The sequence below is a fragment of the Uranotaenia lowii genome, chromosome 3 (genome assembly GCF_029784155.1).
Source record: "Uranotaenia lowii strain MFRU-FL chromosome 3, ASM2978415v1, whole genome shotgun sequence".
In the NCBI taxonomy this organism is placed as follows: domain Eukaryota; kingdom Metazoa; phylum Arthropoda; class Insecta; order Diptera; family Culicidae; genus Uranotaenia; species Uranotaenia lowii.
In genome coordinates, this window is record NC_073693.1 from 194,012,889 (window position 1) to 194,022,475 (window position 9,587).

The following is a 9,587-nucleotide window of genomic DNA, read 5'->3' on the forward strand; positions in this document are numbered from 1 at the left end:
CTTGGTTGCTGTTCGACGATAGCTTCGTTCAACCATAGGTAGAAATTGGTTTCTATTGGTTTCTTTAAACTTGTAGTAGTTCAATGAGCCAATGTTTAGGTCGAAAACGTCGAAACTAGCCAGGTTGTTGTTCAATACAGCAAGTTCAAATCGATTAAAACTATTCGAATCCAGGTCGGCAGGCGGATTCGTTTCGACTTGGTAGAAATCGATCAAAATCGATTATTGAAAACAGGTCAATCCATCTCCGCTTGTTTCGACCTATTTCGACAAGACTCCATTGAACAGACTTATCATATGAATGAAGGATGGCACTATTTTCCCGTTTCGTTTTGCGGCATGCGATGAGATGGAGGAAGGAAAAAGAGGCACATACAAAAACAGCTTTCGCTTTGTTGCTGCTTCCTCTTCGCGCCTGGTCTGCGTTTGCAAATTCCTCTTTGTGCTGACATTTTTGCCGCTTGCACACTGAACGAAATTGTACGGTGAAAAATGTGAGATTTTTGTTTGCTTCATTCCTAATATAGACACTATAATTTCATATAGTCTGGCAAAGAGAATGACGGGAGCCAATCGAACTGTCATTCGCGCGGAGCCAATCGAGCATTCTATGATAATGTTCAAGCTCTTCATAACTCTTTCCAGTTGCAAAATAAAAAATAGTTTATAAGATTCGTAAACTACATGCTATTTTTGTCAGTTCAACTGCAAATGGCTTTTGAAAAATATAGTATATTCTATAGGTGTAAAACTAGTGGAAATTATGCTAAAAAACTTTAGTTAATGTTTCCAAAAAGCCAAAAAAGGTTAGTGAATCACAATACTTCAACCATGATTTTCCAATATTTAGAAAGTTTGCTCGATTGGCTCCCGCGAATGACAGTTCGATTGGCTCCCGTCATTCTCTTTGCCAGACTATATGAAATTATAGTGTCTATAATTCCTAAAATGAATAGGAAATTACGCTACACGCTCTTTTTTTTTAACTCAAAATTAAGTATGACCGTGGTTCAAAACATAGTTCGATCCAAGGTTGCGAAATCTCATGAGATTGAGATTTTTTTGAGTGAGATTTTCCCTTTTTGAATCTCAGTGTGATGCTAGGTAATCTCATCGTGAGTATCACAAACGGTTCTTGTCTTGAATGTCAACGACGCTTTCTCAGACTGAGAATCACGAGCAGAAAAACTACTTTTTGGAAGGCAGAGATGCTATGGAATAATATTTGTGCAAGCTCTTGAACAATGAAACAAGTTTTATAGTTCAGAGAAAGCTGAACCACGGCTTTTTAAAAACTGTCATTTATACTTGATGAATGTTAAAGGCCAGTTATACTTTTTTTTAAACATTTTTTTAAAGAACATTCTATTAAAAGCCCAGTACAATCAGGATGATGTCGTTTTTTTTATTTCTGTCTTAAGCAAAGTTGTAAATTCTCGTTCAGTAAATATTTTATCGAGTGAGGTTCTTCCTTTTTGAATCTCAGTGTGAAATGTTAACGTTGATTGTGAATGAAAGTTTTGACTTTAAAACATCTTTCTGAAGAATGTATCATGACTTGTAAGAATCTGATTATAATATTTATGTCTTAGTTAAATGAAAGTTTTACAGAATGAGCAAAAAGTTTTTATGACCAAATATGTTGATGAGTCTCGCTCGTATTCAGAGGATTTAAGACATGCAAGTTATGAAGTTGTATTTCCTACAGTAATGCACTTTTAAATCTCGTAAAAACGATGATGCAAAGTTTTGCAATCATGGAAAAGAACCGCAAACATTGAAATGCCCAAGCTCAAAATTCATCAAAAAACCCCCAATGGCTTAGTGTGCTTGCCAGAAAAAAACATCTCAAATTTTCTGGACATTACAAGAAACTATAAAAAAATATAGCAAAATCTGAATAGCTAAATATTTGATTATTATAAATATTAACACAAAAAGTACCGCAAAGAAAACTAAGCTGGAAAACATTAAAAGAATTAAAATTATAAGGATCCACCGGGCCTAATTTTACAAATTTAGTATTTTTGAATTACCGAAAGTTTTTTTGTCAATTTTGCAGAAAAAAGTTTTATGATTTTATTTATAGCATTCGAAGTATGCTTTGCTTTTACTTGTAGCGGCAACCTTAAAAACGAAGTTGACATTTAAAGGTAGCTATGTAGAGTTTTAATATAAATGAAGAAAATAGTTTCTTAATCTTCCAAACAAATTAAATTTTAAAATATAAAAATTAAAAAAAGATTGTTACCATCGAAAAACCATTCCAAATAAAACGCATGGCATCCCAGCTTATGCAACCGGCTGGAATCGACCACATATGAAAAGCATTTATGAACCAAATAAAAAGTAACAAAGAAATATCAAAATTTTCCCTTTCAAATGAAAGCGGCGGTTTGTAGCTTCTATCCTAACGGTTAATCTTTTTTATTTCAATTTAAAAATGACATTTCAATGATTTTTTATGCATTTTAACGATTTTCTTTTTCAAGAGGAGGAAAGCCGGTTTTATTTGCACCGGCTTACAGATCTTTTTCAAATATTATCTCGACTCACGTGATGTTTGAAATTCCCTGTGGGAAATTTCTGAAGTAGAAAACATGATCGTTGCACCAAAAAGTAGGATATGATTCATACCAGCCTATCTAATGTCCGATAAATTCACTCACTCAGAATCAAAACAACTCAAAATTAAGAATGCCCGGGCATCAAAACAAAGTTTAGCTGCCGTTCTTAATTTTGGGCTGCTGTCAACACCCCAAAATCAAAGTTCACAGTTTGAACTGATGCCCCCAAAAATTTATCGTTCAGAATTTGTTTCGTTTCTTGCCGCCGCGCTGTTTGGTTTTTGTATAAATTTTTTTCCAATGAAAAAGGAGTATGTAGTAAGCGTAAGTATACTTATAAAACATTAAATACAGTCATTAATAGTATAAAGTTTAATTTAAAACCATTTTTTTCAATTTCCAGCAACATCAATTGTTAAAATTTTGGAAAAATTGTAGGAAAGTGGAGGAAGGGACCAACAAATTAAACGGGGATACCACCCAAATACAGATAGGTAAGTCTAGAAAAAATTGTTAACAGAAGATTTGTAAGTAAGAATGTATAATAGATTATTATCAATATTTTATATTATCAATTTCATTAACAATTCAATAAATATCGCACACTTTTGTTTTGTTCTTAATCATATTATATTTTTTTTTATAGATTTATCTTTTTAATTCTAATATTTTCTTTTTTCTTTGTTTTCCATTCTCATTACAGAGCTCGAAAAATTTCACCATGGGAATTATGATAACACACAATTAAACACAAAGTGGTGAAAACTAAATAAAATAAGAATTAAAAAAAACTTCAAGCAACGCATTTTTCTTTTTTGAATGAATATATGTCCATTTGAAATGCTATGAGCAGCAAATAAATATCGTTTTCTCGTCAGAATGGCTTTCTCGATTTTGGGGTGTGAGAAAGAGCTCAATTCTCAAGTTTGGGAAAACCCCTCCAAACTTATTTTCGTCGGGAGCCAGTTTCATCCGATTTTGCGGCATTACAACTTGGTTTTGGGTTGTATCCGCCTAGAGTGCTTATTCTATTTAGAGCGTTTCCAGAAGATTTATAGAATTCTAAATAGAAAAAAGAATATGACAGAAATAATAATGTGCCATTGAATATAAAGATTGATCAAATATTATTGTACTACCATTTGAAGTAATTGTAAAATTTTTTGATTATTATCTTATGAGCTTTTAGACACATGCATCAGAAATGAATTGTTCTTTAATTATCATGGCTGGATTTTTTTTTAACGATTTTTGAGTACGTTTTAAAATGCCCTTTAAAAGAAATTCGTGAAACCCTTGGAAAAAACACTGTTCAATTTTATTAAAATGGCTAGTTTAGACTGTTAATTGATCATTCACAGCCTAGTACATCATTTTGAAGTCGTTTTTGTGAAATCGGGAATGTTAAGATTGGTTTCGAAAATTGGTTTTCTCTACGGTCGTTCCGGATCTTTTACAGTTTTTAAGTGACTATTACTGTCAAAAATTCGGCAGAAAATTGCACTACCAATGAGTATTTTGGAACAGTAAAGCGATGTCAAGGACCAAGGACGTTTAAAAAAAGATCGTTTGAAAAGAGATTTGAATAAAAGTTGAAACAAAGGACAGCTTATCACTGAAATCCCAGCATCTATAATTAAATTTTTCATTTAGTTGATTTAAAAAAGTAGGTTTTAATTCTGAATGTAAAGATGCATATTTGTTAGAATACATGATCTTTATTAATATTTCCAAATTTAGATATCTTTCACTCGTACACAACATGCTCTGAAGAAGAGACCGCATGAAATTTGATGACTGTGATCATATTACAGTTCAACATATGTTTATTTTTTTGTATGCAACAGTCGAGAAAATACAAAAAAAAACCTAAAAAAATCAGAGTTTTGACCTTTTTTTGTAAAAATTTCAGCCCTTGAGAGTTAAAACAAATATCGATTTTTCTATTAGCTAAGCTCACTAAGCATATTTTAATTATTTCAAATAGCCAGTAAATCGATTAGAAATGTTGCTTTCAATCCCATATTATGTTGTTGCTTTTAATTTTGAAAACCAACAAAACGTCAACGACAGAATTTTATATTTTTTTATTTAAGTCGTCTTGACTATTAAATTATGAATTGTTTAGTACCAATGCGCCGTATTTGCAAATAATATTATAAAATTAAAGTGTTGTTCTCAACATTTATAAGGTAGTGTGTTGTGTACATAGACACTTTTTAAAACATAGGTACCACGAGCTTTAACACTTTCGATATTAAAAAGTTTCAATAAACTCCATATCATTAAAGCGCTCTTATTTTTTATATCAAAGCGTTTGGAGTCGTTCAACTTGGCGTGACGCTAGTGTGAAAAGCTAATCACATTATATGATACATTCAAATATTCCATAGATTCGTTACAAATTTAACTGTTGTCAAAAAATAGTAGGGGAAAAAGTGGGGAACATAGCTGAAGATTTCTCTAATGGGATTCTGGATTTCTATTTTTTTCTAGATGTGATGCTCAGTGAATTTCGTTTGACATCGAAAGCTTTGAGCATCACAACGAAATTCATTGTGCTGCTTGATTGATACTCATCACGGTGAGTATCAATTTCAAATGATTATCTGAAATCTTGCAACTCTGGTTCGATCCTATGAACTTAAAGTTAAGTACCATTTTTCCTCCTTGCGAAGGATTAAAACGGAGTTCGAACTGCGAACTCAAAATTGATCCCTTTTTTTCCTTCGGCGAGGGATCAAAGCTGAGTTCGACCTTATGAATTAAAAATTGAACTCTCTTTGTTGGACTGAAAACACTTAGCGAGTTCAGTTCGAACCGAAACGTTCTCTGTGCCGAAACAGCAACCAACGAACACGTCGCAAGATTTTGTCGTTCCGGAACAATTACCGGAAGACTATGAAGGAACTTCATAATGGAATGCATGTTCACCGTGACAGCGTAAAATTCTGTCCGTCATTGTCATCATATGGTGAGCGGCTTGGAATGTCCGGAAACTTCCGGATGTTGTTTACTTCCCGTGGGAAGTAACATCCGGAAGTTTTCTTTGACCGGGACTTTCCACCGCTCTGTAATTGCAATGCAATGCACCGGAACAGCAACATCCGGGTACAACAAATTTTAATGATCCTTTAATTCCCTGAAAATAAGCTACCCTCGAAAATAAAGGATAAATTCGAGTACGGCTGCCGAACTTAGTATTGAGTATGCCTATCAGAACTTAGTTTTGCTTTTGCCCAGTCAAACTCAAAGTTGAGGGAAGCCACTGAAGTGCTGTTTTGAACCAAAACTACTTAATTTTGAGTTAAAAAAAAGAGCGTGTATGGATTAAAAAGTAAAAGCGAACCTGAAATTTCAAATAAAAGTAAAAGAAAACTCATTTAATTTAAGACCTGGAAAAAACGAGTGCGTTTCAACAAAAGGATGCTAAAACAGACTGTCTTTTTTTTTTTTTTTTTGTTTAAACGAACACACACACATAGAATCTCAGTGAAACTTCATGTTTCTTTGAAGAGATCTTCTTTCCTTAACTCTAGGCGTACATCTTTCGAAGTAATGATGGCTAGCATTTTACAAATGCTAAAACCACCAGACCACAGAAAGTGTACTATGTATGCCATAACCGGGATTAAATCTCATGAACCTTTGCGTAGATGGCTTGAACTCTAACCACTACTCCAAAGCCGCTGGAAAAATCTTATAAATAGTTATTCAAATAATTTCAAGTCTTTCTGTAAAATCGGCCGAACTCCATGCACGCAAAGAAAAACGGTTAAATACGATATAAAAAAATGACAAAAATGACAAAAAATGACAAAAATGACAAAAATGACAAAAATGACAAAAATGACAAAAATGACAAAAAAGACAAAATGACAAAAATGACAAAAATGACAAAAATGACAAAAATGACAAAAATGACAAAAATGACAAAAATGACAAAAATGACAAAAATGACAAAAATGACAAAAATGACAAAAATGACAAAAATGACAAAAATGACAAAAATGACAAAAATGACAAAAATGACAAAAATGACAAAAATGACAAAAATGACAAAAATGACAAAAATGACAAAAATGACAAAAATGACAAAAATGACAAAAATGACAAAAATGACAAAAATGACAAAAATGACAAAAATGACAAAAATGACAAAAATGACAAAAATGACAAAAATGACAAAAATGACAAAAATGACAAAAATGACAAAAATGACAAAAATGACAAAAATGACAAAAATGACAAAAATGACAAAAATGACAAAAATGACAAAAATGACAAAAATGACAAAAATGACAAAAATGACAAAAATGACAAAAATGACAAAAATGACAAAAATGACAAAAATGACAAAAATGACAAAAATGACAAAAATGACAAAAATGACAAAAATGACAAAAATGACAAAAATGACAAAAATGACAAAAATGACAAAAATGACAAAAATGACAAAAATGACAAAAATGACAAAAATGACAAAAATGACGAAAATGACAAAAATGACAAAAATGACAAAAATGACAAAAATGACAAAAATGACAAAAATGACAAAAATGACAAAAATGACAAAAATGACAAAAATGACAAAAATGACAAAAATGACAAAAATGACAAAAATGACAAAAATGACAAAAATGACAAAAATGACAAAAATGACAAAAACGACAAAAATGACCAAAATGACCAAAATGACCAAAATGACCAAAATGACAAAAATGACAAAAATGACAAAAATGACAAAAATGACAAAAATGACAAAAATGACAAAAATGACAAAAATGACAAAAATGACAAAAATGACAAAAATGACAAAAATGACAAAAATGACAAAAATGACAAAAATGACAAAAATGACAAAAATGACAAAAATGACAAAAATGACAAAAATGACAAAAATGACAAAAATGACAAAAATGACAAAAATGACAAAAATGACAAAAATGACAAAAATGACAAAAATGACAAAAATGACAAAAATGACAAAAATGACAAAAATGACAAAAATGACAAAAATGACAAAAATGACAAAAATGACAAAAATGACAAAAAATGACATAAATGACATAAATGACAAAAATGACAAAATTATTAAAATTGACCAAAATGACGAAAATTAACAAAAGTGGAAAAAAATGACAAAAATGACAAACATGACGAAAAATGACAAAAATGACAAAAAACGACAAAAATGACAAAAATGATAAAAATGAAGAAATTGACGAAAATGGCAATAACGACAGAAATGACAAAAATTACAAAAATGACCAAAATTACAAAAATGACAAAAATGACAAAAACGACAAAAATGTCAATATTGTCAATAATGACAAAAATGACAAAAATAACAAAATAGACAAAAGGGTATAATTTTCAGTGTACTTCCATTTTACTGAACGGATTGGATTGGTCTATTATCCATTGTACGCTGATAATTATATAGACGTTTCTGCTTAAATTTGTAAATGCATGAAAACATGCTACTAAAAGAATTCTTTTTACTCAATTTTGCCGCACATTTCTGTGATATAAAGATATTAGACATTTTTGTTTAATACTTTATGGATTTATTTTCATATATGATGGGTTCAAGTTTTAGTTTTCTTCTTGTTTCTTAAAATAAGGGTACATGGCTTGCCTTTCGATTCACGTTTTGTTTGATTCTAAAAGGATATTGGTAGATGTGGGTAGATGTAGAAGGAATTTTCACTAGGAATGATGTGTCCTTTTAACGATTTCAAAGAATATGTTTTTAAGCACTGTCTAACGGGGATGATTCCAATCAAATAACATATTCCTCCACCATAAGTGTTGTTCTAAAAATCCTTCGAACCGAAACATGATCTGTTTTTTTGTTTTAAATTTCACTTCCCCTTGCATTATTTTCATTCCAAAGTTTAATACAATACGATTCAACATTTATCACAATGTAGTTATAATCCTTATTTGTGTTTACGAGTACGGATCGTGAGTATTTTGTTAATTGTTCAAATTGGTAGAGCCAAACTTTAAAAGAAATTTCCACCTAAGATTTGTACAAATTTCTAACGTGTTTGTGGTTTTAACGTGTCATCGATTTTTTTTTGCTCTTTTTTCCTAATTGTGCTGAATGTGGTTCCATAAGATGTTTCTTTGCTAGAGTTTCGAATATTGTGACTTATAGGTACGTCTTGCCCTTTTTGTTATCGTTGTCGCTAGCCTACGTTTTTTTTTGCTTTGTCTCTCTGCGTTAACGTTCTTCTACTAGATGATGGTTCTAAAGTTTGATATTCTTTAAACTTCTACAAAATAATCGAAATCTGGTACTCGGTTTAATTAACTTGTTAATTGTTTTATTTTTTTTCTTTGTTATTTGCTGTCTACAAACTTTAGTTCATTATCCATTTAAAAATACTGGGTGATGTCCTATAGAATGAAAATAAAAAAAATCTTCTATTTTTTCAATCTTCTCGTGAGTAAATGTTAATGTAAGTATGTATACGATATTGATGATACAGTATTGTTCTGTTATTTTTGGTAAACTCTACCATTTTTACATTTTTTTTAGCCGAAAACACGTTTTATGATTATACTTTTTTTCTCTTCGTTTGTTTAAATAGTAAATTTACTTTAAGTAAGTTATAATTTCTGTTCGCTAATTATTTAATTTCGATTCCAATAAATCCGATTTCCTATGTTTTAGTTGAAGTCTACCTCGTGATATATTCGTTAACATTTTTTTTCTCAAATTTCCTGTTTTTGAAAAAGGTAAATCATCAGGCGTAAATTGAAAAAAAAAGTTAAGTTGAAAAAAAACTCTACTTAAAAATATGCTATAACAGCGTAAAAAACAGGTTAAAAATTAAAGTAAAAAACTAATTATGAAAAAAAAAACCAATAAGTTTCTCAACTATGTTTGGGAGCAAATATAAAAACAAGAACAACATTGAACATTTACAGCTTTATTCATCTATAAAATCAATAACTTAGTACATAAAACAGCATTAAACGTAAATCGAATTTACACAAACAAAATAT